The sequence below is a fragment of the Vulpes lagopus genome, chromosome 13 (genome assembly GCF_018345385.1).
Source record: "Vulpes lagopus strain Blue_001 chromosome 13, ASM1834538v1, whole genome shotgun sequence".
Classification (NCBI taxonomy): Eukaryota; Metazoa; Chordata; class Mammalia; order Carnivora; family Canidae; genus Vulpes; species Vulpes lagopus.
The window spans coordinates 33,309,504-33,335,540 of record NC_054836.1 but is presented as its reverse complement, the minus strand read 5'-3'; the positions used below and the strand labels follow the sequence as shown (position 1 = coordinate 33,335,540).

At 34.3% G+C, this 26,037-nt stretch overlaps 1 pseudogene; it reads right to left on the bottom strand.

Moving 5' to 3' along the window:
• Positions 1 to 5,465: 5,465 nt before the first annotated feature.
• On the bottom strand, positions 5,466 to 7,036 carry LOC121475081 (annotated as a pseudogene).
• Positions 7,037 to 26,037: the final 19,001 nt, after the last annotated feature.

Here is a 26,037-nt window from a genome sequence, read left to right as displayed (position 1 = left end):
GATCATACATATATACATATATTTTTTTCTCTTATAATCAAAATTTAAACTCTTCGCACAGACTTTTTTTTCTCTTTCATTTACTCTAATATGGTCCATCATGAAGGTTATGATGTCTGGTTTATTCACTTCTATAATTGTAGTGTCTTGCAAGTGCCTGATCCATATTAGTAACAATAACTCATGAACAAATTAATTCCTTTTTCTTGAATATTTTTGGAACAAAAGTATAGTTGCTAAATAGAAATGAGTGCAAGCAATAACATGTGTAAAAGAAAAAAATTAAGAGATTTTTGGATTGTCTATAACAAGAATTAAATCCCCATTGATCCTCCTCTATATCACTTTTCCTTGTTAAATTATTTTCCTTTCTAGTAATTGTCATTTGGCCATAAGTAGAAATGATTATGATTGGGCAGGTTCATTTTATTCCTACCTATGTTTGAAAGGATTTCTGTTTCAGCCAACAAAATAGTAAGAAAAGAGTATCAAGAGATTCATAAAATTTAAGATCTCTAATTTTGAAACATATTGGGCAAATTATGTACTGTAACAAAAATACTATGACATGACTTATTACAAAAGGTGTTTCAGAACTGGAAATCTGGCAGATCTATCTATGCATTTTTTTCAAGCATTCTTCAAAGTCATCAAGGGACATGTCAATTGGATGACCTAAAAAAATCAGGTTCAAAATTCATAGGCCCTGTATAAAATCAGAAACCAGCCCAGGCCTCAATAGAACTATTCCATTTAACATTCTGAAGACATTTAATTTTTAACAAACTTTTGACTTTTTTCCTGATCAAAATATAAATTCCTGACTTTTTTCCTGATCAAAATATAAACTGATCTACAAAGCTTTCGTTACCCAAATTGTTATTGGTATAAGTGCATATTGGGAGTTTTTTACCATAACAATCAAGCAGGACTGCTATGATGACACGTTATCATTTTTTCAAAATGAAAATTGTAGACATTCCTATGCCAGTATAAAAAAAAAAAAGTAACAGAGTTTTTTGTATTTTTCTATTTGAGCTAAGAGCCCAAGGGCATATGATTTAAAGGCATCTCATAAATAGATGGTGACCACACTACTTGAGAGTAATCATAGATTAACAACATTTAAGCAATCATAAAGTGAGAATGAACATTATCCCATATATTTTGGGACATCATGATGAAATGAAAGCCTAGAAGTCAAAGGAGAGAGACAGAAAAACTTATTTAAAATACACAGGACAAAAGAATTTGGACATATAACACATTCATGGCCCATTCCTTAAGAATCACTAGAATAACTGTATAAACAGCATAAAGAGGGAGGAATCAGAGAGGGTTTTGTGAAAGTTTCATACTGGTTTTTGAATTAAGGAAGAAATACAGTCTAACAGAGCAGCATGTGAAGGTGAGAAAGTGATAGATAGATGATAGATAGATAGATAGATAGATAGATGTAAAATTAGGGATGAGTGAAAAGTTTACCTTCCAAACAAAATTAAGAGCATTTGTTGCTAGTAGTATATATGCTGCAAGCTCCAAAAAAAAAAAGCAAGTATAATTGATAAAGTAAGAAAAATTAAATGATGAGGTGCCTTGGTGGCTCAGTCGATTAGGCATCTGACTTTTGATTTCAGCTCAAGTCATGATTTCAGGATCATAAGATGGAGCCCCAGTTGGGCTCCATGCTCAGCAAGGTATATGCTTGTCCCTTTCCCTCCCTCTCTACCCCCACCCCCACTCATGTGCTACTCACTCTCTCTCTCTCTCTCCCTAAAATAAACAAATAATTTTTTAAAAAAAGATTGAATGAAATCATACAAAATGCTCAATAAAAATCACAAAAAAGTAGGAAAATTGTGAAAATAGGAACAAAAGACAAGGGCAACAACTAGAAAATTGTAACAAACACAATAGATATTAATCTAGCTATACCAATAATTACCTTAAACTTAAACATCAATGATCTAAATACACCATTAAAAGACAGAGACCATCTCTTTCAAAAAACAAGCCTCAAAAATACATAGTCTACAAGAAACCCACTTGAAACATAAAAACGCATACAGATTAAAAGTAAAGGGATAGAGAAAGATATACCACAGTAACATTAACAAAAAAAAGCAGAAATAACTGTATTAATTTTAGACATAGCAGACTTCAGATAAAGAAATTTATCAGGGATAAAGAGGGGCACTATTTAATAATAAAGGGATAGATACTCCAAGAATACATAACAATTCTTAATGTGTATGCACCTAACAACAGAGCACCAAACTATGTAAGGCAAAGCCTGATATATCTGTAAGGATAAACAAATGGATATGCTGTTATACTTGAAGACTTTAACAACTTTTTATCTGAAATGGACAGATACAGCAGGTGGAACATCAGTAAGGCCACAGTTGACATCAACAGCACCATTAATTGAAGGGATGTAATTGACATTGATTGACTACTTCATTCAACAAGAGCAAAATACACATTCATCTCAAGATCACAAGATAGACAACATCTTGAACCATGAAAATACCACTTAACAACTTCAAAATGATAGAAATAATATATTATTATCTTTTTTCGGACCACAGTGGAATTAAACTAGAAGTCAACAAAAGAAAGATTACTGGAAAATCCTCTAATACTTGAATATTAAAAAACATACCTCATATAAGCCAAACAATAAATCTCAAGAGAAATTTTAAAATATATATACTCTCAACTAAGTGAGAAAAAATACAGCTTATCAAAATTTGTGGGACATTATCAAAAGCAGTGTTTAGAGATGGCATTGAATGCATATATTTATTTTTTTTTATTTTTTTATTTTATTTTTTTATTTATTTTATTTTTTTTTATTTTTTTTATTTTTTTTTATTTTTTTTTATTTTTTTATTTTTTTTTATTTTTTTTATTTTTTATTTTTTTTTATTTTTTTTTATTTATTTTATTTTTTTTATTATTTTTTTATTTTTTTATTTTTTTTTTATTTTTTTTATTTTTTTTTATTTAACTTTTATTGGTGTTTAATTTACCAACATACAGAAAAACACCCAGTGCTCATCCCGTCAAGTGTCCACCTCAGTGCCCGTCACCCATTCCCCTCCAACACCCGCCCTCCTCCCCTTCCACCACCCCTAGTTCGTTTCCCCGAGTTAGGAGTCTTTATGTTCTGTCTCCCTTCCTGATATTTCCCAACATTTCTTTTCCCTTCCTTTATATTCCCTTTCACTATTATTCATATTCCCCAAATGAATGAGAACATACACTGTTTGTCCTTCTCCGATTGACTTATTTCACTCAGCATAATACCCTCCAGTTCCATCCACGTTGAAGCAAATGGTGGGTATTTGTCGTTTCTAATTGCATATATTTAAAAAGAAGAATTTAAAATCAACAATCTAAGGTTCTATCTTAGAAGACTAGAAAAAGAAATACAAATTAAATCCAAAGTAGGCAGAAGAAAAGAAATAATAAAAAAATTAGAGCAGAAATCAATGACATAGAGATAGAAAACCATTAGAGAATATCAACAAACCCAAAGCCAGTTCTTTGAAAAAAACAACACAATCGATAAGCCTTTAGTCAAGTTAGCTAAGAATAAAAGACATAACTAGCTAGTATCAGAAATGAAAGAGGTGACAACACTGCAAATCCCATGGACAACAAAAGAAAAATAAAAGACTATTATGAACAACTTTTTGCCCTCAAATTTGATAACCTACATGAAACAGACCAATTCTTTGAAACATATGATGCTCAAATTCACATAAGAGGTAACAGACAATCCAAATAGGACAATATCTATTAAAGAAGTTGAATAAACAAACAACTTTCCAAAATAAAAAGCAATAGGCACAGATGAGTACACTGGAAAATTTTATTACACATGTAAGGAAGAAATTATAACAATTCTTTACAATCTCTTCCAGAAGATAGAATCAGAGAGAATACCTCGTAACTCATTCTGCAAGACCAGTATTAACCTAAATTCAAAGGGGAAAAAAAAAAAAACCACAAGGAAAGAAAGCTACAGACCAATATATCTCATATACATAAATTCAAAAATCCTCAACAAAATACTGTTAAATCAAACCCAAGAATGCATTAAAAAATCATATACCACAACCAAGTATGATTTATCTAAGGTATACAAGCTTGGTTCAATGTTCAAAAATCAATTAATATAATCCATAACATCAATAGGTTAAAAAAGAAAAAATCACATGACCGTATCAATAGATGCAGAGAAAACATATGACAAGATCCTATATACATTCATGATAAAAACTTTTGGCAACCAAGAAATAGAGGGGCAAGTCTTCAACTTGATAAAGCCTATCTATAAGAAAATCATACTTAATGGTGAAAAACTCACAGATTTTCTGCTAAGATCAGGAACAAGACAAGGATGTCCCCTCTCACCATTGCTTTTCAACACTGTACTGGAAGTTTTAGATAATAAAAGGGAAGAAAAAAATAAAACTTTGATTTAGGTAGAAATCTTAAAAAATCTCTAATAAATAGTTTCTGGAAAGGAACTAGTAAGCAATTACATCAAGGTTATAGGATACAAGGTTAAAATACAAGGAAATATATGCTATTTGGCAAATAGATAGCAAAATATAAACTCTATCTACAGAAGACTTCCCAGAAAAAAAAATGAGAGTACAGGAAGTCAATAGAGAAGTCCAATACTGTGCATTAGGGAAATCTTAAAATTAACAGGAGAAAGGCACAGGAAAATTAAAACTTTTCCCCATATTTTCACCTTAAATAATTAATATAAAAAGGACCATATTATCCATTGCCCTCATGAGTTTTTCTTTTTGTATTTTATGTACAGATTATTTTATTGTAAAAATGTAGCAATTACAAATCAGTCTGTTGTAAAATCAATGCTATATTAGCATGAATGTAATTCCAAGTTTTAAAAAAACCCAATCAATTTCAGGCAGGAATAAGCATTAAGCCATGATGTCACTGAAGTTATTTTCAAGAGATATCAATGCATTAAATGTGTATTTCCTATATGGAACTGAGAAAAATTAAAATTTCTGGGTAGATTATCTTTTCTTCTTATATAATTACAGCCATATTTTTATATAATAAGGCCATGAGATGATATATGTAAGCATATTAATTTCACCAAGACTTTATCTTATCAAATAAAATCATATTTCTGCCAGAAACTTTCATTCTAGTCATTTTAAGTGAATAATCCAACCCAGCACCAAAAACAAATACATTTTCTTTTATATCAGTGTTAAGCCCTACCCTTACTTCTCCCTAGGGAAATAGCATTAAAAGCCACTGCAACATTATTTGCGATAGAAACCTGGATTATCATTTTAAAGACATAAAATGTACCTAGCACAGGAGAATCTTCTATTCAGCGAAGAGTGGGTATGTGTGCGAACACCACGCTTTGCTTCACAGGTGGAGAGCAACTTGGGGCACGACTCTCACAGATTGGCTGTCTCCCTGGCAGCCAGGTGAGACTCATGCTGCGTAAAGATGTGAATCGGGTCTTAGGTTTCTCACCATTGTATTTGTCCAAAAGAGCCTGAATGCAGGCCCCATAGTCAGGGTGGTCATCACTGAAGTTCTTGACTGCTTTCTTCTGCATGAAAACTTGTGCATCCTTCAGATGGCCAGCAATGTTCTCGCACAGGTGTTTCCTCTCCTCTTCACCAAGTATCTTCAAATAGAACATCCACACCTGAGTGACATTATCTTCATTGGCACTGTTGAAACGCTGCACGTCCAGAGAACATTGGCTGCTATGCTCTAGGACACAACACTGTTGTTCGGGAGCACTAAAGCTATTGGGGTAGTAATTTGGAGCACTACCCTGATTGTCGAACTTGCACATGGGGCCATCATGCTGGTAGTTGGTCACCCCAGCACGGAAAGGACAGTTCACAGGTATCTGAAGATAGTTGGGTTGTAGGCGGTGGCGGTGACAGGACAGTCAAAAAGATGGCCCTGAAGCATTTTGCCAGGGCTGGGCTCAATGCCAGGTGGCATGTTGCTTGGGTCAAATGTAGGATGTTCAACCTCAGTGAAGTAATTAACTGGATTCCGGTTTAAGACCAGTTTACCAACTGGGATAAGAGGGTAGTCTTGGTGAGGCCAAATCTTGGTAAGATCAAATGGATTGAATGGAAAGGTATCTGCCTGACTGAAAGTCATGACTTAGATATAAAATGTCCAGGAGGGGTAGTTGACTGTGGCAATGGCATTGAAAAGATCTTGGAGGCTGTAGTCTCGATCTTCATGAGAAAGTCTTGCATCTTCCACAGAAAAGTTTTTGATGCCCTGGTCTGTCTTATAATGGAATTTGCAATAAACTGCTTCTCCTGCTACATTAACCAGCTTAAAAGTATGTGATCCATATCTATTCATGTGCCTGTTTCCATCTGGAATCCCTCGATCACTGAACAAGAAGGAAACCTGGTGCAGAGACTCAGAGTGCAGGCTCCAGAAGTCCCAGACCATGTCCGGATCCTTCAGGTGTGTTTGAGGGTTTCTCTTTTGACTATGGATAAAGGATGGAAACAATATGGCATCCCTGATGAAGAAAATGGGGGTGTTATTTCCAACTAGATCCCAATTACCATCCTCTGTGTAAAATTTCACTGCAAACCCACGAGGGTCATGAATTGTGTCAGCCGAGCCTGACTCTCCAGCAACAGTGGAGAATCGAACCCCAGTGGGAGTCCTCTTTCCAATATGCTCAAATACCTTTGCTTTGGAGTATTTGGTAATGTCATGCGTGACCTCGAAGTAGCCAAAAGCTCCTGCTCCTTTAGCCTGAACAACTCTCTCAGAGATTCTCTCCTGGTCAAAGTGAGCCATTTCACCAGTGAAAACCACATCCTGAACAAGAAGGGGCCCACGAGGCCCTGCTGTCATAACATTTTGTCTCTATTGGATTGCCAGCCCCAGTGGTCAGGACGTCAGGTTTCTGTGCGGCCTGCTGCTCCTTCCAGAGCTTCATCTGGTCGCTGACTGGATCCCAGCTGTCTGCCATGGTGTCCCACCAGCTTCGCAGAACGTTGCAGGTGGCCTCGGCTCCCACATCTCCACCCTCAGCGGACGAGCCCGGTCTCAAGTTTTTCTTTTTGACTGAAGAATTCCTAATACCTTTAAGTAATGAAGCAGAACACAGAAATTGCCAGATATTTTTGGTGGTTGCTAGCCTGACCAAGTAAGATCGATCTCTTTTTTATTTTCAGATCTAGGCATTTGTGATTTATTTTGTAAGTATAATGTCTAAATGAATATATTTAAATTTGAATATCTTATTGTTAAGAAAGTATGCAGGGAAAACAAGAATCTTTCCTCTCATTGTGGGATACCCACTGCTTCGTTGCCTTCAAGATTCAGTTGAAAGCTTAACTCTTCTGTGAGCTCTTCAAACCAACAGCAATCATTTCTTTCAACATCTGTTAAACCTTTTGTACTATGTCACCTAGCATTCATATCAGAAAGCAGGGAAGAGCCTGGTCATTGGGATCAAAGGCCTAGATTTTAATCCTGGCTCTGCTTTACATTGGATACTTTGAGCAAGAAATTTACCCTCTTGAAGCATCAGTTTCATCATCCAAAAAATGGATGCTACAAAATGTCTTCTTATGGATTTATTATTATAACTAAATTAGGTATTTGTGCAATGCTTATCCCAATATCAAGTAAGACAGTAAATTTTTAATAATTGGTAATTCTTATGTTATAGATAATTCTTATTTTACCAATCAAATTTCAATGTGATTAAGAGCAAGATTTATAACTATTACTTAGTATTAACAGTAATAGCCACCACCATTCATTGGGTGTTGACCACTTTATATGAAATATCTTACAAAAATTAATGATAGCCCTATAATGAAGTTATTATGATCTCCATTAACATTTGAGAAAACTGAGTCTTGGAGAGGTTGAGGAACTTACTTAAAGTTACAAGGTATTAAACAGAGAACTTGGATTACATTCTAAAGCCTATGAAACTAACAGCAGAACACAGCACAAAGAGTAGAACCTAAGCTTAATTTGTATTCATGCAGACGTCAATAGGTCCTTGGGGACCTTATCAAAAAGATGTGAATCAACACAGTCTGATTGTTACTCCTGAAGAAAATACGACTTGTGGTAAAGAAGCAAGGCTGTCAGAACTAAGCTGCAGAAGAGAATCAGAGTCCAGTGTCCAGTTCCTATTCTCTCATCAACATAAGTCACCTTAAGCAATGCTAATATCCCCCCCAGCTTTATTTGATCTCAGCATAAGGGGAGCAGAACAGTGCTGTCATATTGGAATGAAACACTATCATACAGAGAATACTATAGAAATGCTACTGTGTGCATGTATTTTATGCAAACAGTACTGAACGTTAACCAAAGCATTGTGAAACAAATTCAAGGAAAGGACAGATTATTTACCTAAATGCTATTTAATAAAACCTTGCTTTGTGGAAAAAATGAGACAAAGGGTATTAAAAAAGGATGCTAGAAGTCATATTATGGAAAATGATAATTTAAGAAGGTGTCAGGAGGATCCATATCTCATAGAAGGTCCTGGGATATTTTCCATTGACCCACTAGCTTGATAAATCTGAAATGTGAAGAGAGTATAGAACACAAGAGCTGAGAAGCAGAGCAACTTGAAAAGTGATGAGGGGACCCAAGAGCAATTAAATACAGAAATGAAATGCTTGTATGAGAATTTTCCTTTTTTACATATTTTGACAAATTTGTTCACAGATTTTAGTTGTTGGCAGAGTCCCCTTAAACTTCAGTGGATATATGAATTATAAAAGAGACAATGAAAAAGGTACATTAGAAATATAAACAGTCCCTATTAAAATATACATTTTTCTACTTTCTGAAGAAATGACATTCCATCTACTTAATTGTGTGCATAGGAACATCCTTTTGAAGAGATTAGGAAATTGCTGTATCAAGTATAATTTTGACTTGCATCTTAGCCAACCAAAAAGAAAAAATAATGAGGGGTGGGAAAAGGAAATAGAAAGCCAATTATATGCTGATTTGCTAATGTTATTTTTCAGATTAAATGCCACTTCAAGTTACAAAACCTCTGGTACTTGAAGCTGTCAGTTTTCTGAGCGCTTTCTTGAGAAGTCTTGTCTTAGCAAAGAGAATGTTGAAACACAGGGCCCCTCAGGGGGCCAACCAAACTTTGACAGAGGTTTAACAGTCCTTGAAATTATATCCCCAAACCTTAGAAAGCCTGCTGATTCAGTGGGAAAGGACATAAGCTGAGCAAGTTATAAATAAACTCTTTTATCAGAGGCAATGGTGTCATGGTGACTTCAAAGACCAAAGCACGGATAGTAAGTTCTCTGATGTTCTGAAGACAGTAAGAACTTTATTATATTGGTCAAGCCAGTCTTGGATCTAAGCTGAAATCTGATAACATTAATGGGTTTTTCCCCTCTATTTTTATAATTTTGAATAAATTTCTAGTCAATCAAGGTCACTGTGTCACTAAATTAAAAAAAACAAGATAATGTTTTATGATCTCTTATTATCATTTCTGTCCCCAGAGGAGTCAAGATTTTCTAATTATGAATGCCAACACATAGGATACTCCTCATAGTAAAAATCTGTTCTGGGCAACAAGTTAAATTCGTGAAGAGGCATGGACTAGATTGCTTCTACAATGCCCTAAAAAACATGAGATAGTTCAATGTGCCTTTCTTGGTCCCATAATAATTATGAAGGAAATAAAACACAAGAGGGAATGTTGAGAGTTGGGTTTAGTGAATTTAATTCCTGAGAAGGTCACTCTAGAGTCTAAGAGAATGATGAAGATAAATTTAATGTTAATAATAGCTAACAAATGTTATTCACAAGGCAAATACATATGATTATCCCTTGATCAATATATATAGAAAGATTTTAAAATATTAGCTGGAAAATAATATTACAGACTTCATAAAAGTGATTACTAACAATGACCTAGCACATAAAACTTGAGACTTCTACATTGACCACCATGTATTAGAGAAAAATCAAGAATAAATTTAATTATGACATAATGTGGCTGTAACAGTCAACTACAGTTAAGATCTGTGTAGTATCTGCTTATGACCCTATTGCCAATTGGAGTCAAGTGCACAGGTCTCATAAACACTTGAGTGTGTGTGTGTGTGTATGTGTGTGTACATTGGTTGCAAAGAAAATCTTGTCAGAACGATACTCCAAAAGAGCTCAACAATGAAGAATATTATCATTCATTGGCAAAGGAAAGGAAATAGGTTGAAGCCTTGCTGGCATCTGAGGAAACTTTACTCCATTCAGAACTTTTAGTACAGAGGTATTAGAATCATTTTTGTTGCACAAAAATAAAAATAAAACAAAATAGCTGTGTTTGTGTCTTATACGAGAGAAGCAATCCCTAACTTAGTTCTGCAGAATTGTTAAATGTTGGGAACATACTCTTCAATGCTCCATGCACATTTCTGGGAGAAGCATACTCTTTCTGCTAACTCATGTATTTCAAGTCACAGTAGTTCACAGAAAAACAGAATGGACAGAGTATAAACAATCACAAAGAAAATATGTAATTTTTAAAAAGTAGTATTTGCTATTGTTTTAACAAAATGAAAAACATGTGTTCACTGTGTTTTCTTAGCTCTATAATTCTCTTTCAGCTTTGCTATAAATTCAGTGCCTTTCTTTGTGGGCTATCAACATGGCCTGCCTGCAATTTCTAAGGAGAAGACCCATAATGTAAATAAACGAATAAATAAAACAATGACAAATGTGATATGATATGAAGGAAAACAAACAAGAGACTAGTATTTTAAAAAAATAACAACAGGATTTAAACAGTAAATATCTTCCTAAGAAAGTGATATGTGGGCTGAGATCTTAATATATATAAGAGGAGAACATTGCAAGAAAGGGGGACAAATACCAAGAAGCAACAAAGCATTTACAAAATATCCAAAATTCATTTACAAAAATCCTAAATAAAACAGAAGGATCAACAAACAGAAAGACTTGTTGGCTGAAAAGAAGTGAGCCAGGGTGAGTGTAGCATGAGATATATAGTCTTTGTAACACTTGGTGAGATGGCTGCCATATCCATTCTCACCCCAGCAAGAGTCTGGGGTTTTGTGCTCTGGAAAAGTCTATGAACTGCAGGATGCTAGGCACATGCCCTAAACCTAACCATAACACTAGACCTAACCCTAACCCTTAACCTCTGCAACACTAACCCTAAATCTAACCATAACCTCACCCCCTCTGGAGAGGTCTCTGAACTGCAGGACACCAGGCACATACCCTCACCATGGCCCTAACCCTAACCCTTACCCTAGATCTGAGAGGAAGAAAAAGAAGATGTGGTGTGTGTGTGTGTGTGTGTATGTGTGTGTGTGTGTGTGTGTGTGTATTATAATGGAATATTACATAACCATCAAAAAGAAAGAAATCTTGCCATTTGCAATGACATGGATAGAACTAGAGTATTATGCTAAGCAAAGTAAGTTGGTCAGAGAAAGACAAATATCATATGATTTCACTCATAAGTAGAATTTAAGAAACAAAACATAGGGAAAAAAAGAAAAAAAGAAAGAAAGAAAGAAGAAAGAAAGAAGAAAGAAAGAAAGAAGAAGAAGAAGAAGAAGAAAGAAAGAAAGAAGAAAGAAAGAAAGAAAGAAGAAAGAAAGAAAGAAAGAAAGAAAGAAAGAAAGAAAGAAAGAAAGAAAGAAAGAAAGAAAGAAGAAAGAAAGAAGGAAGAAAGAAAGAAGAAAGAAAAGAAAGAGAAAGGTAAACCAAGAAGCCGACTCTTAACTATAGAAAATAAACTGATGGTTACCAGATGGGAAGTAGGTGGGAGGATGGGTTAAATAGGTGATGGGGATTAAGAAGTGCACTTGTGATGAGCACCAGGTGTTACATGGAAATGTTGAATCACTATATATATACACCCAAAACCAATATTAATATTAATATTAGTTAACTGTATGTTAACTAACTGGGATTTAAATAAAAACTTGAAAACAAGAAGTTAGGATTGTATTCTAGGTGCCAAGGAAAGCCACTGGAGAGTTTTAAGCAAAGGAATGGCCTAATCAAATTTAAATTTTAAGAGTATTTTGATGGTCTACTGAAAATTGATAAAGAAGGAGTGAAAGAGGGAAGGCAGCACCACAAATCTGTGAATTGGGAGTCATCCAGAGGAGAGAAGTGCTTCTTTGGCATTGACTAGTTTCAGTGCTTATCTCCTCTTTCTTGACCTCCTTGCCAGCCTCCCCTGCCTCTTAAGTTTTATCCATTTAACACTGTCCTGAACATAAGGACTGGTTTAATCTTTGAAAGGATGAAAATTTCCAGTGTTTAACTCTCTTTTAGATAAAGTAGGGCATAAGCCTAGGGGCATCTCAAAGATATGACTGCAACCTCACTTGCTATGCTGTCTAATTAATTCTCAACATCTCTCAGTTTCAGCAACTGAGCCTCTCACCATCCTTAAACACTCTCTGCCTCCATTATTTAGATGAGTCTAGTGCCTAGAATTCCCTTCTTCATCTCTCCCTCTCAGAAGTTAACCATTCTTCATGACCCAAAAAAAAAGATCCTTCCTCCATGAAGTTTTCCTAATCTCTCACATCAGAAATCGTCTTCTTTCCTCTCTGCACTTCTATTTCACGTTGATTTTGATGTCATTATGGTATAAATCATGAACTGTCTCACACTGATTTTCTCAATAAATGTTATTTCACTATGGAAAAGCACACATGCTTTGAGTTCAGAAAGTATGTTAGGGCTGTGTTCTAGTTTTGCAATTCTTGAACCATGTGACCTTTAGTAAGCTATTTAAATACTTTAGCTTCCTCCTCTATAAATAACATACAGTGATCTACTCAAAATGCTTCTTGAACTTCTACAAACCAAAAGTTATCATAAATTTATAAAATACTACATAAAATTACACATGGTAAATGATTAAGTCATATTATTTTCTCTTCCTGAGATGATAAACTGGGTCGTAAACATCTGTGCTCCCCCATAGCATTCATTTAAATACTAACATGTTGTAAGTACTAAATACATATTACACGGTAAGTAGTAGATGTCCAATTAATAATTCTTACCTATTGCTTCAATTTTGAGCACATATTATATGCAAATTTTATAATAAATATTAATATACACAACCTATTAATTCTATGAGTTTGTTATTAAAATAGAAAAAAAATTTACAAAGGGAAACTAATTAGTGTAATCAGGGAAAGGGTACCGAAATGATTATAATCAGGTAAATACAGTCAAACATCAGAAGCCACCTCATTTATGTTTGGGAGGATATAAGGATCTGGATTATTGTCCAGAGTCCTTACATATGACCTAGTCCTACAAACTCCTTTTTAAAATGAATAAACAAAAGCATGAAAGACATAAATTCCTTGTTCAAGTGAAAACAGTTCAAGATTTTAGTTATTCTGTGTCCCAATCCATTGTTCTTTTAATTACGTAAGAGGAAATTTCAGATGTGAAATTTCTTGTTCTCACATAAAAGAATCTCACGTAAAAGAATTAAGAGCAAACAATACCAGGTTTTCTCTGACTTATTTAAAATATTATATTTTAAAATGTCATTATTGGGACACCTGGGTGACTCAGCAATTAAGCATCTGCCTTCAGCCCAGGGCGTGATCCTGGAGTCCCAGGATCGGGTCCCACGTTGGGATCCCTGCATGGGGCCTGCTTCTCCCTCTGCCTCTGTCTCTGCCTCTCTCTCTCTCTCTCTGTGTGTGTGTGTGTGTGTGTCTCATGAATAAATAAATAAAATCTTTAAAAAGTAAAATAAAATGTAATATTTATAATTATTATTACCTATAAATATGACAGTTTAAAATCTCTCTAAATATATGTATATATGTGTATATATACATGTGTGTGTATATATATGTATAGAATAGGTAGAAATACATTACTGTATTTATGGTCTGGGCAATCCAACATTAATTTGTTTCTGAGTAAATTTCTTCCTCTACTTTCTCCTACTTCTAAAATCTGAAATAAATAAATAAATAACATAAAATCTGAAAGCAACTGTGCCTATATGTCCATTTTTTCTGTTCTTCACTCAGATTTCAACATAATTAGGAATCAAATTTATTAGTAAGATGATTCACAGAATAATTCATTGGAATATGTACTGTTTCTAGCAAAATTAATGAGATCACATGGAAACATTCTCTAAGACTTAAGAAAAATGACCTATTTTCATTAAAATTATTCTCTGTGATTATGTACAAAATCAAGATTTTTTCCTTATCTATATCTAAAGGTATCATTTTCAATACAGACATGGTTTTGGTGAACTCTCAATTTTCTCCTCACTGGGAGCCTCTAAATTCCATCTGGGGTAGGAGCCTTAACAGCCTTTCTTTTTTTCAAGTCAGCCTGCTGAAGGCCTCATAATATCATCAACAATCCCAGCTGTAGCTTTCTGAACAATACTTTCTTTTGTGGCAGTTGTCAACTCCATTTAATGTAACAAAAGAGGGAAAAAAATCCCTAGAAAATCTAAGTCTTCACCCAAAGATAACTCTCCCAACCTCCTGACAGGCTAGAGAGAAATTATCTATTTTGATAATTTTGAGTTGAAATAAAATGCATACATTTTAATACCAATAGAAACAATGCGAATAAAGTGGGTACAGATTCAATTTTAAACAAATCAAACATACACAAAGTTTCTTTCTGCCCATAACTAAACAATCTCGCCTGAATATATTGTACACATAGTCTGAAACTAAAGCCTATGCCCATTTTACTTCTTCTGTGTAGAAAAAGAAAAGACTCCCCCAAATCTTTTTTCCTGATATTTTCAAATAGGCAAAAAGGAAGAAAGTATTATTTTTGGCATTACTAATCTTCAAATTGTTTTTATAAATCGTAGTCAAGGTATAAGCTCATCATTTATTTCCATATATAAAATGTATAAGAAAAAAGGCTTTCAAACTATCTTTAATAAACCCAAATTTACAGTAAAATATATTTCTTTCACATTCAAACATCGCAACAAATAGAAAAAAAATTAATAAGTTTTCTGTGTTACAATGAGCCCTGGCTAAAGCCATCTATTTAATTGGCTTAAAAATACAATTGGAGATATGCCAACTAATCACCAGATAAGTTTGAGGGAAAACAAAGTTAACTTTGATGGCTAGTTTTTATACCTTTTTTTTTTTTTTAAGAGTTCTGTGTCTATTTTGGAAAACAGTCTTTTATCAGATGTATCTTTTGCAAGTATTTTCTCCCAGAAAAGATATTTTCTCTTGTCTTCTCATTCTCTTGACATTGCCTTTCATGAGCAGAAGTTGTTTATATTAATGAAATGCAGCTTATCAATTATTTTTTCCATTGATCTTGCCTTTGTTGCTATATCTAAACAGTCACTGTCATATTCAAGACCACCTAGATTTTCCGCTGTTATCTTCTACGAGTTTTAGAGTTTTGTACTTTATATTTAAGTCTGTGTTCCATTTTGAATTAATTACTGTGAGGGGTACCAAGTATGTGTGTGGATTAATTTTTTTGTAAGTGAGTGTCTAGTTGTTCCAGCACCATTTTTGAAAAGAACTATCTTTGTTCCACTGTACTGCCTTTGCTCTTTTGTCAAAGGTCAGTTGGCTATATTTACAGGCGTCTATTTCTGGGCTCTCTATTCTGTTCCATTGATCTGTTTGTCTATTCTTTTGCCAATAGCACAGCATCTTGATTACTATAGTTTTATACTAAGTTTTGAAGGTAGGCAGCGTTAGTCCTCCAATTTTGTTCTTCTTCAATATTTTGTTGGCTTTTGCCTCTCCATGTACACTTGAGAATCAGCTTATTGGGATCCATAAATTAACTTGCTCAGATTTTGCATTAAACCTATAGATAAATTTGAGAAGAACTGACGTCTTGACAATATTTAGTCTTACTATCCATGAACATAACTAATTTATTTATTCTGTGATTTCATTCATAATTTTGAACTTTCAGTTCTTTAATATTTTTTATCCTTTGTGTCTATTTGTTTAAAGAGAGCATAAACACACTGGAAGGATTAATGGTTTACTCAGTCATTAGTCTTATTGAGGAAATAGATACTACCTCATGAAATTCTATAGTATAACTTATTAATCATTGTTGTTCCCTAAAATTAGGTAAAACAGACACTCATAATATATTATGAGACATATTATGAGACATAATATATTATATCATAATATAATTATGAGACACTCATAAATATGTTTCTGTTTTAACCTTCATTCGATAATAAAACGAATAATTCTCTTTTATTATTTTTTAGGGTTGTTGTTCTCGTTGTTTGAGAGAGTGTGGTGTGGGGTGGGGGTGGGGGTTGGGCAGAGGGAGAAAGAGAGAATCTTAAGCAGACTCCATGCTCAGTGTAGACCCCAACATGGGGTTTGATCTCACAACCCTGATGTCATGACCCTGAGATCATGATTTGAGCTGAAATCAAGAGTCAGATGCTTCACTGACTGAGCCACCTAGACACCCCAATAAAATGCTTATTTCTGAAATGTTTAGTGTTCAGGTTTTATAGTCAGATACATATAACTATAAATAGCAAAAGAATGAAATACTTGGTTTTGATTTTTTAAAACTGCAGTTTTACATTTATAATAAGTAGGAAAAAAATCTTCCCCTCTGGTATTTCAGTGCTGGGTAGAATATTCTAGTCTCTGTGCAACACATTCATAAGGGAGAAATTAAATGGTGAAAATCTTAAGAAGCCATCCTAATATTAGTATCTATAAAACAAACAAACTTAAGCATCATTATTTCCTCAACACTAATTGGGCTTTATCACTATAATTATTAGATAGTTTTTAGTAATAATTAGAATTCAGGGTAACTAGTATAAACCTAACAATTTTAGATAATAATTTTAGTTATCAGTTTGTGATTTCATTCCACAGTTATCATTCAAATGCCAGTGAGTCATTAAGAATTATCTCTGCAATGATTTGCTGTGACTTTTGCAAACTCACATTCACAGCTCCCAGTGTGTGGAATAGTCACATTCTATAACAAATGCCAACAGTTCCTCAAAATACTTTATAGTAAAAAAATTTCAACCACCTCACACTTATTTGGATGGCTACTATTAAAAAAAAATAGTAACAAATAATGAGGATGTTGAGAAACTGAAACCCTTGTGCATTGTTGCTGGGAATGTAAAATGGTTCAGGTTCTATGGAAAAACAATATAGTGGTTCCTCAAAAAATTAAACATAGAATTATCCTTATCTAGCAATTCCACTTCTGGGTATGTACCCAAAAGAACTGTAATGAGGATTTCAAGGAGGTATTTGTACAAGAAGATTCATAGCAACATTACAATAGCCAAAAGGTAAAAAACACCCAAGAGTACACCACTGGATAAATGAAATTTTATATATTTAAACCATATATATATGTGTATATATATGGAATAATATGGAATATTATTCTGAGTTTAAAAAGTAGGAAATTCTAACACATGCTATAATATAAATAAAACTTGAGGACATTATACTAAGTATACAGTAACAAAAAGAGATATATTCTATGATTCTACTATATAAGATATCTACAGTAGTCCAATTCATAGAGACAGAAAGTAGGATGGTGGCTCTCTGGGGCTGAAGAAGTGGGGGGAAATGGAGAGTTATCGTTTAATAGACGCAGAGTTTTAGTTTTGCAGAATGAAGAGTTCTAGAGATGAATGGTGGCTATCAGTATGCCACAATGTGAATGCACGTAACACAACTGAGTGTACACTCAGAAATTAAGATGGTAAATTTTAAGTTGTGTGTATTTTACTACCATTAAAAATTAAAATACATTAAAAAAGATTTCTAAATTCAGGACTATTTGGTATACCATGTATTGCTGTGAATTGATGGGAATATAAAATAATTGATAGATGATTATATCATAGATGAATATTTTCAGGTTGCTAATAATAGTGAACATTCTTTGAGACTTTTTTAGGTTCAGCATTTAAATGTACCCACCATCTCCTTTAGTTTTCACTCCAGAAGAAATAAGTACTATTAGTATTCCAAGTTCATAGCCAGGCAAACTAAATTATAGAGACTGCCGAAGGTCACACCTGTCAATGGTTGAAAATGGATTTGCACCCAAATCCATTTGCTTCTCCATATCATAAACAAATTCTGATATACTCGGATAATTTTTTTCAAGTATAGAATAATACATACAATTCCTTTAACATTTATACCAAATCTTTCATGAGAGGTTGTGTGTATGTGTATTTAGAAACATGTAAGAATCCTGCTCACTATTATGCATGTCACTGACAAGCACATATTTGGAAATGCAATGTTGCCAATGAAATACTGGAACTAGCAATCTGGTGGCTTGAGTGATTGATATTCTTACTTCTGTTGCTGACATTATGGCTTTGGACATCACTGAATCTTAAATTTTTCACTAGTAATATGGGACCAATTTATCTATTCACCTACAGTGCGGTATATCGGAAAGTGCACTGATACGAGAATCAAAAGATTTGGTTTTAATTTTAACAGATGTTACTTATTTATGTGTCTTTGAAAATATCACTTCTTTAAATCTAGTTTTTCTACTACAAAATGGGAGTTATGTGTCCTTCAAAAGTGCATGTTCATAACTCTACTACAACAGGAAAACATAAAGATTAATAATATTAGCTACTTATCTCGAGTTCCTTAAATACTGTAGATTAATCTAAATTAGTACTCAACATTTGAAAAGTAACATTTAGGTGTAAGATTGTAAGCTATAAGCATGCATTTCTGAACAAATATTGCTTTCCAAAAAATAAAAACAATTAGGCCAAATTGTTTTTTAACAAGATTTTCTTCTTTTATTTATTTCTACCTTTAGGAATATCACCAGGAAAGGGAAAGAATTCATTACTGTAGTATTTACTTTCTTTCTTCTCTTCTTGCACACTGCGATGACCCTCCTTACTCCATCATTCTATCATCATCTTGACAGTTTCCAAGCAATATTTCATCCTTCCCTTTTCATCACCATCCTTATTTAGTACATTCCTTCAAGAAGCAAAAACAACTCTCTCCTCTCATCACAAATAATTTAAGAAATCCCTATATACATATGTAAAGATAGCCTGTTCAAGTTCTCTCCATAACATCTTCCGTTTCCATGCGGTTCTGTTTCAGTTATTGAAGGTGGGAACTTTGGTTTCAACCTATTTCAGAATATGATTTTATACACTGTCATTCATCTTCTGCTTTCAGGGAACATGATATTCTCTAATCAGTAAAGAAACATTAAACTATGTAAGGATGATCCGTTCAAGTCTGTACAGGTCAACACATGCTCCTTAGAGAGCTAGTCAAAATATTATGGTGGCGAAGATGAAAGTATAATTTGGATAGAATCTTTAGGATCTGCAAATATCAAATTCAGTTCAATGTGTTGAATATGTCTCTTGACTACTTCCAGGTTTCCTTATATGCTCCATGGCTTTCTTCAGGCTATTTTTTAACCAATATAATCCTAGTTCAACTTTTTGACCCATATTACCTGTTACATAAGTTAAACACCTTGATTTGATGTTAAAAAATAAACAAAAAACTCTCCCTTAAAAAAACCCTTTCTCTTAAAAACTGTTGTATATAATTTGTCATCAAATCTGACATGTTAAATTTATACTGGGCATCTATTTACACAAATTGAAAAGTACATTTTGAGAGCAAAATTTTTTGAGTAGGGCAGCCCGGGTGGCTCAGTGGTTTATCGCCATCTTCAGCCCAGGGCATGATCCTGGAGACCTAGGAACGAGTCCCGCGTCGGGGTCCCTGCATGGAGCCTGCTTCTCCCTCTGCCTATGTCTCTGCCTCTCTCTCTCTCTCTCTCCGTGTGTGTGTGTGTGTGTGTGTGTGTGTGTGTGTGTGTGTTTCTCATGAATAAATAAATAAAATCTTTAAAAAAAATTTTTTTTCAGTAGACTCAGTGCAAAATGAGAAGACACTTACTGATTGGTAGAGTGAGGTATGGTAGCAACATGTTATTTGGCCCTGCATCATTACATAAAAGGGAGTCCCTGTCATTCTTCTCCTTCCTTGCAAATTCCTCTCTCACAAAAGAATGACATGGCTACAAATGTTCATTCTTCAGAGAAGGAAATTTGGACTTATGGCTTCATCTATTTTGCCAAATCCTTTTTCTAGGGTGTCTATCACCAAATTCTCCTCAAGTTTAGCCAATGCATGTGAAAAGTTAAGTTAGGGAATTTATTATTCACTCAACTCATTAAAGCAAGATAGGAAGCAGTTGGACAAAATTTTATATTACACCTTATTTTTTTCTGTGGTAAGACTGGAAAAATAGCACTTGCATATATTTATATTAAAGATTTATTGGACTAAGTAATGATTGCATGAGTAAAATCTGAACAAAACAGCCTCTAATATTCTGTCGTCAAAAGGAAAGCTAAGCCAGGGTGCCTGGATGGCATAGCTGGTGAAGCATTTGACTCTTGGTTTCAGCTCAGGTCATGACCTCAGGGTCATGAGATCAAGCCCTGCATCAGTGCTCAGCATGGAGTCTGCTTGAGGTTATCTCTGCCTCTCCTTCCCCCTCTGCCCTTCCAGCTCATGCTCTCCCTCTCTCTCAAATAAATAAGTAATTCTTTAAAAGAAAGAGAGAGAGCATGCGCTAAGCATATCAGTGAAACTGGCAAACATATAAGGATGTTCTTTAATCTCTGAAAATTATAGAAAATGAGCACAGTGTCATCAATGTGAGGGTTCAGAAAAAAGAGAACTCTGACAGCTTAGGATTTGGTAACACTGGTCTTTAGCAAGTATTGCATTATTTGTTTCCTTCATTTCGTTGTAGGTTTTCATCTGTATGACTTTGTAAAGAATCCATAGGTATGTTCAGGAAAAAAAAGAAACTAAAAAAAAAACACTTAATAAAAATAAATGAAGACATTTATCTGACAAGAGTCTGCACAATGTCTCCAATTAGGCAAATCCTCTCATTATAATTCTATTCTTTACAACCTATTATAGTCACTTAGTAATTGTTATCAAAACAGGCCTCTTGATTAATTTATCTGGAAGAGCAGTTCTTATCTTCTTTTGGAAACATAGTACTTCATATTTTAACTTTTCTCAAGGACCTTTAATTCTCAGCAATTATTCACTAAATCATCTGCAAAGGACTCTACAAGAAACTCCAGATAGGAATTCTAAGCAGATTAAGCCTTTTAATTAGTTGATTCTTTTTTTCTTTTGGTGGCAACACGGCTAGAGGATGTGGCTTCCAGATATTTTAGTCTGATTTCCTCAAAGTCAGGATACTGACTTCAAGATGAGGAAAAACAAACACTTCTCACGTTAAAGTACAGAAGTGCTTGCTATGAATCAACGCATCTCACTTTCTGCCAGATCTAAATATCACATTTTCAACTGGCAATTTAAGCACTTGGTTACAAAATACAGAAGTAATTGTCTCTCCCGCTTCCCCATCTGCAAACTTTTTCACATACTGAAGGGTTTTGTTGCTTCATTTTACTGAATTTTTTTTTCTCCACTCACCATGGTAGTGACCCCATAACCAGGAGCATATTCATTATCAGTGTTTTTCTAATTGGTTCTCAGTTTCATGTTTAAGTTTGTAAGATCATTTTCTCCCTGTGATTCCTAAAGAAGTCGTATTTCTTTCCAAATTCCACGGGTATTTATCACAGAATTATGTAGAAAGAGTATTTGTTTTCTTGTTATATAAATAACTTGAGAGCTAAAAATATAATCCATCGCGTAGGTAAAGATGGCTTGGCTTAAGAGCAATTGTTTTCTGAGAACACACTGCATCTTCCATAAGTTCTCTGATGGCCACCAGTCTCAGTCTGGGCAGGTTGCATTCCACTGCTGATGTACTTAGGTTTTGTACTTAATTCAAATGTCACCATTTGGGATGTTGATTTTTCAATGTTTTAGTCTTAGAGACCCAACAAATCCACAGCCAATGAAAACTCATTCTTTTAGTTCCGTGCCCAAAATATATCATCATGTAACTTTAAAAGATCATAGTTTTTATTGCAATATCAGATGGGCTAAGTTTGTTACCTCCCAGCAGATTAACCTCCAAGTCTGTACCAATTCATTAAACATGCACATCAGTCACCAGACTGCAGCATAATTTATTGCAATTAAGCACTTCTGTGTTGGGGAACCAAAATAAGATTGTCCATTATCAGTACTGTTAATGGTTTTCTGAGCAGTTGCCAGTTCATTCACCCCACCCACCCTTCAATAATAAAATAATTTTGACAAAGGGTCCATGTTTCAACATTTTTAATAAAAACAAAATAGAAAAACCATCAGTAACTGAGCAGTAAAGTTTCCTCTCTCTTTCTCCCTTGCCAAAACTAACAGAAAGGAAAATGTCAGTCTGGCGTTTTGCCAAAAAAAGAGGAAATTGAATGGTCTCAGTTCTTATTCTTTGACTAGTAGCATTGTGTACATAGAATGCTTGGCTCTCGGGCTCATTTTGACAGAACTGAAACACAGATAAGAAGTTTTGAGGACTCCATTCTGCAATTTATAGACCTTGATTCTGTTTAAGATCTTTCAATACCACATAACAAATCAATGTGATTTAGAAAATAATGTTGTTTCTGCCACTGACATAAGCCATATGTGAACTGCTAAGCTACTATGCAAGCCACAGCTATAAATTTCAGTCACTTGCAGGAGATACCTTATTATTTGGGGGCCCAAAATAATTCAAACCATTATCATCATCTTGAATGATGTCTCCCTAAACTGCTGCCTGGTAATGAGCTGAATGAAAGGTCTCTCACACTAAGGGCAGATAGAGTTGTTCTTAAATAAATTTCCCAGGTAATTCATTCAGAATAATAGGACAGTAGGCTCTGTCTAAATAACAGATTTTGATATATCAAATCATTAATGTCCCTCTTACAGATACCATGAATGTAATCTATGGAATTCAAATATCTGACATAGACATTGTTTGATCTAGACAGCAGAGCAATTAATCACACACACACAAAAAAAATCCCCAAAAGTCAAAAACAAGCATGGTAATTTGTCTTCCTGCAGAAAAGAAGATGTGTTCTTGCTACTCTATTAAATAGTCTGAATGTCTCACTGAGAAGGAGCTGGAGTGCTAGTTTTTCCTGGAAATATGTAAATTAGTATATGTAATGAAAAAAAAAGGATGAAATAAAAAACTGTCCCTAGGATGGAGAATTTTCTGCTTTGTTATCCTCTTTTTAGAGTACATACAAAGCATGGTAATGAGATTCCTCAGTCATTATGGATATAATCTCACATTAATAGAAACCTAAACTATTAAGACCCTCTTTAGATATAGTCATTCTGTTCCATGTGTAAATACATTACAAAAAATATTCAGAATCAGAAAATATTTTTTTAAACATCAAATTTCCTACTAAGCTTCATTTGAAGGGGAAGATTTGTCTGACAAATAAGATGGGACTAGCTTAATGTGTCTAAAACAAGTTTCCAAAGACTACTTGGAGCTACAGAGTCTTTAAGAGTATTCTAGTATCTCTGCTTTTTTCCTTCTCTTAAATATTTATTTTTATCCAAAGATGGCCTTTTATGTAAAGATTTTATTTTTATTTATTCATGAGAGACACACACAGAGAGAGGCAGAGACATAGGCAGAAGGAGAAGCAGGTTCCCTGCAGGCAGGGAGGCTGATGCAGGACTCTATCCCAGGACCCCGGGATCACGACCTGAGTCAAAGGCAGACGCTCAACCACTGAACCACCCAGGTGCCCCAAATATGACCCTTTATTTTACACATACACAGAGAATCATTCAACTGCTTAGCCAATTTCTAAAATGAACACAAATCCTCTTTTTTAATAATTATATGAAATATACTTAATCACTTTGTATAAGTGATTTTTACGCCTGCCTAATTCTAGAAATATTGGCTTCAAAATACATATACATTTGATCTTGAATTTCCCTATAATATTCTTTTTTTAAATATCTTATTTATTTATTCATGAGCAACACAGAGAGAGAGGGGCAGAGACATAGGCAAAGGGAGAAGCAGGCTCCAGGCAGGGAGCCCGATGTGGGACTCCATCCGAGGACTCCAGAATCATGCCCTGGGCCAAAGGTAGACGCTAAACTGCTGAGCCACCCAGGTGTCCCTCTCTATAATATTCTTAAAGCTAAGAACATTTTGTTATATTAATTATACTATTAATATTAACTATTAAGTTTAGCAAATTAATTGTTTTAAAGCATTTCCATTCTTCAAAACTAAATACTTTTAGATGATTGGCCATTTTACAATATCTGCTTTATTTAAAATGATACCACAAAAAAAACTATAAGGAGATCATAGATTCTTGGGGCAAAAAGTAAATATTTTTTCAAATTAACCCTAAGAAACAGAAAATATTTATTGAACTAGGATTTTAAATTTACATCTTCTTTTCTTAAAGAAATGACTTTTCAAGTTAAAGAAAGACACAGAAAGAGTTCAAAAGTGTCATTTGCTTGAGTCTGCAAAAAAAAGAACAAGAAAAACATTAAATATTTTCCTACTAATTTTATGAACACACAACATGAAAGATATATAATGTGATATATAGAAATGTATGTAATCTTGCATATAATACCTTGTATTAGGAACTAAAGGAGAAATTAAAAAGTCTAAGATAGATCACTTGATTAAAGTGATTAATTAACATAATTAAGACAATAAAATAAATATTCATTAAAGGACATTGTGACATTGCTCATAGTGGGAAGCTGTTAAGGTTTTTTATGGATTCAATTTGTTATGGATTGAATTTGAAAGAAAAAGATTTGACTGTCAAAGGTAGGACAGTTCCCTGGAGTGGAATGTGCAGAATGAAAGCATAAGGTTTGAAGGTGTACCCATGGGTGCAAGGAGAGAAGTTAACAGAGTAGTCATTAAGGTGAAAACTGGGTCAAATCACCTATAAAGACAATTTGGAATGAAACCTGAGTATGAAGCAATAGCTATCTAATTATAAATATGCTTGGCTAGAACACAGGGGGTGAATTGGCAGGAAACAGCTAATATTAATTTTGGTGGATGTGTTGTAATATGGAGTTCTAAGGAGTTTAGAAAATCACTATATGTTAGCGTAATGTGTATAATACAACCAATTAAAGATGAGGAAGCAGCACATGATTGCTTCGGTTTATGTTACCATCTTGTTTAAAAAGGAATGGTCCTATGTTAATGTTGGGTTTGGGAATCAAAGCGGAGAGTGGAAACCATGCTTGCTTCATTTTCATCCTGGAGAAGGAAATGTAAAGGATACGAATTAAGTTTCATGGGATTCTTGCATGGCTTTAAAATAGCACGTGGATCAAAACACAATAACCAAAGAAAGGATCCCCTTAATACATAGATTAAAGCCAGATATCTAAGGATGGATAGTGATTGTATGTGCTCTCTCATATATATCTCAATGTGTAATTTTATGTGAGATGCTACTAGAGGTTGGGAGGTTTAATTAGAATAAAGGAAATTCGGCAGCCCCGGTGGCTCAGCGGTTTAGCGCCGCCTGCAGCCCGAGGTTTGATCCTGGGGACTGTGGATCGAGTCCCAGGTCCGGCTCCCTGCATGGAGCCTGCTTCTCCCTCTGCCTGTGCCTGTGCCTGTGCCTCTCTCTCTCTCTCTCTCTCTCTCTCTCTCTCTGTGTGTGTGTGTGTGTCTCTATGAATAAATAAATAAAATCTTTAAAAAAAAAAAGAATAAAGGAAATTCCTGTGATTAGATAGGACCTCACATAACATTAACCTTTATCCATATACCTCGGGAAACAGAAAACAAATTGAGCTTCCTGAATTCTGATTTTCCAACCTAATCTCACCCTTTTCTAAGCCTAAGATCAATATAATATAAATCCTAAGAGTACGATACTTAGCAAGACCTGCTTCAGAGCTGGGGAAGAAGCTGGCATGG